The sequence below is a fragment of the Ceratina calcarata genome, unplaced genomic scaffold, assembly GCF_001652005.2.
Source record: "Ceratina calcarata isolate Rehan_Ccalc_2016 unplaced genomic scaffold, ASM165200v1 scaffold514.2, whole genome shotgun sequence".
NCBI classification, from domain to species: Eukaryota; Metazoa; Arthropoda; class Insecta; order Hymenoptera; family Apidae; genus Ceratina; species Ceratina calcarata.
The window spans coordinates 176,554-180,560 of NW_017175971.1; positions in this window are offsets into that span (position 1 = coordinate 176,554).

A 4,007-nucleotide genomic window follows, 5' to 3' on the forward strand; every position below is an offset into this window, starting at 1 on the left:
GAAAAAGTATCGATCGTAGACAAATTTAGCGTAGATAGGTTTCGTACTTCGTATTTAATGAATATTATTGAATCATTATATATCAAGTATTATATGTATTGGAGCCGAAGAGGACAATGAAAATAAACAATTGTAACCAAAATCAACCGTTCGTTCGTTTCATTTATTTCCATTATATTTTATTAACTCGTACCAGAATTTATTTTATCCACTTTATGGGGTAATTAATCACGTACTTAAATAATAGCTTGTGAGGGAATAACTTAATAGTTGTTTCGCTTGAATTGACCGCAAACATTTCATTCTTTTAATCGTCATAGATCTAAACGTACGTTCAAGATCTATAGAAATACAGATACAGTTTTAATTGGACCTATATTGATGTTCATGTATACGTATTTATACCTACACGTACTTATGTAAATATATATGTCCACACAACGGATTATATTCGCATGTAATTTATTCTACAATTTTTTTCTTCAACAACAAATTATATATATTAGGTACGCATGCATACATCTATGCGTAGAGTGGAGTCATGTAATTAATTTATCATCCATACAATTATTTCATTAATACAACTAAAGCAGAAGAATATAGCTTCCGCTTAACTGTCGCAATTTCTTCTACTCTAAAATACGTAGGTACACTGGAATTTAGGAAAAATAAATGAGAAATGTTAAATTCAATGAAAATGGAAGAAAGGGTCAGCGGGTTTTATTCAACACCACATATACATTCTCAGATTGGGATTTTAAGATCATCGCAATTTCAGTAAACCCGAGTCTCTTCAGTAAACGTACAAAATCTATGGAACTCGGTGACGTGAACGGCAAACGGAATCTCGCCGATGATTTTAACGCGTGGAGGAACACGAAGCAAACCGCGCAGCTCAGAAGTCATTCAGGATAAGTCTTATTGTTAGACAGTCAATGTGGTAACAGGTGCGACAGTTAAACTGAAAAGTTACTTTGGGACTAATATGTAATATAATTATAGATTCTTATTCTGGGTAAATTGCCCACTTTGTATACACATATGTATGCATACATACAAACGTATTACAGGTGGTTACAGGCATACGTAATGCATATGGATGCAGACATTTAAAACAAACCAGTCAGTCTGCGAAAATAAGCGTATACATAAAAGTTGTTTAGCACGGAATAGAAGACAGAAACAACTTCTTATCATTAAAAATTACGTCAAAATTATTCCTAAACAATTCCAAAGAAAACTAGTAATACATACTTCTGAATTAATTATCTTCCTACCAAACGACTTGAAATGATTTGCTCCCATTTACAAAATCCAAACATTTTTGTGATTCATTTTAAGTGTCTTATCCTGATGCAAGTTCTTTTTATTTTCTACTTCATAATACATTGCATAAATATTTACAAATATATCGTGGTTTCTTGAATAGGTATAGGTACTGGAGCAACGTAAGTTTTAGTATTATTAATGACAAGTAAAGCTTCGCCAGCTTTTATCATAATTTGTCATCACAAATCAACATTAGGGTGTTGTAAAATTAATGCAATTTACACATTGCTAATTGTACAATTATATGTATGTATAGTATGTATATTACTATCTTATAGGAATATAATGTTAGCATTTTTATTTTTCACAAGAACAAGTATTCCTTACACTTAATAGTAAATATTTAGAATATATTTCGATATTTTGACCAAAATAAATTTTTCCGAGATTTTTCAAGGGGTACCCCTTTAGATTTTGCGAAAATTTCGTTTTTCGCCAATAACTCACAAACTGTTGGAGATACGGGAAAATTGCATCAGACCTTTTTTGTAGAGGACGACGAGATCTACAATTTCTATATAAAAGTTTCTTGCTAGCGTCAATAGTTAACGAGTAATTTGCAAAAAACTATTTTTTCGTTTTTCGTCAATAACTCGTAAACTATTAATGCTAGCGACAAATTTTTATACAGAAATTGTAGATCTCATCGTCCTCTACAAGAAAGGTCGTATGCAATTTTCCCGTAGGTTCAACGGTTTAGGAGTTATTGAGGAAAAACGAAATTTTTTGCCAAAAGTTGGCTGTTTCGAGGGTGAGACGGTCGGATTTCGTCAATGCCAATAAAATGCCAATTAACTGCACATAACTCGTTAAATACTTAAATTAGAAGAAAAATACATAGAACCTTTCTTGTAAAGAATGTCAGTGCCTACAACTTCTGTATAAAAAGCTTTTTACTGACTGTATAGCCAATACATCCTTAACAACTGAATGCGATATAAAGTCGAGTTACACAAAAGGATTTTAAAAGCGGCTGTATGAAAGAATGAAATTTCAAAATAATTAATCACCTAGAAAGTGTAAGAAAAATTGATTACTGTCTCGATTACATAATTATAGATTCTTATTCTGGGTAAATTGCCCACTTTGTATACACATATGTATGCATACATACAAACGTATTACAGGTGGTTACAGGCATACGTAATGCATATGGATGCAGACATTTAAAACAAACCAGTCAGTCTGCGAAAATAAGCGTATACATAAAAGTTGTTTAGCACGGAATAGAAGACAGAAACAACTTCTTATCATTAAAAATTACGTCAAAATTATTCCTAAACAATTCCAAAGAAAACTAGTAATACATACTTCTGAATTAATTATCTTCCTACCAAACGACTTGAAATGATTTGCTCCCATTTACAAAATCCAAATATTTTTGTGATTCATTTTAAGTGTCTTATCCTGATGCAAGTTCTTTTTATTTTCTACTTCATAATACATTGCATAAATATTTACAAATATATCGTGGTTTCTTGAATAGGTATAGGTACTGGAGCAACGTAAGTTTTAGTATTATTAATGACAAGTAAAGCTTCGCCAGCTTTTATCATAATTTGTCATCACAAATCAACATTAGGGTGTTGTAAAATTAATGCAATTTACACATTGCTAATTGTACAATTATATGTATGTATAGTATGTATATTACTATCTTATAGGAATATAATGTTAGCATTTTTATTTTTCACAAGAACAAGTATTCCTTACACTTAATAGTAAATATTAACAATCCTTCCATAGAAAAATCGTTAAAAATTACAAGTAACATACAGTTTCTATCTTACACTCGTGAAACAAGTTCGAGAGACAAGTAGGTATATATTAAATGCAAAAATGAATTATTTATTTTGTAAAAGCTAAAATGAGCTTCTAAGATTACATAGTAATGTATTGTTTTCTTTTTTCATTTTGTGTTGGAATGCTTTATACATGACAACAAGAGATAGTAAAAATTACTGAAGTACATACATACCTACTTGAAATGGCCACATTTCCTTCGTGTAGGTAATCCATATTATAACAATAACAACACATAAAATGTATATATATATATATATACCTTAGCACATTAATATATTAATGTATCGTTAAATGTGTTCAATTTTTACTTTTCGTAAATATTAATTTTCGAGCTAAGAATGAGAGCAATAAATATGCTATGGAAAAAACTAAACCATTATAAAATTTAATTTCTGGCAGACTGATTGTTGAAATGTGTCACTGTAAATAATTATGTACGTTGCCTAATCAAATCTCTATATGTATTTCATAAATACTTGAAAATAATATTAATATCGAAACTACGTAAATATCTTCTGTCGTAGCGAGCAATTAAAATGAATACTAAATATTGTGCATTAATTTCACATCATCCTAAGATTGGAAGTTCGGCTTTAAAGCAAACTCGTTCCCCGCGTTAGTATACATATATACGTGTAATTATATACATATACTGATTTCGTTGCATAAAATGATAATTATTTGAAATAAAAAGCAGTTGCGTTATGTCAATGAAGAACTATACAACGTTTTTCTTTTTTGTTATTTTCGTACAGATTATAATACGTAACGGTACACATTAACGCGTTAATAGATTTGTCAATTAACAAGGGAATGTTTGCTAGTTAACGTTAAGTCATTGTCATTAGTTTCGTTACGTATGTATACGTACT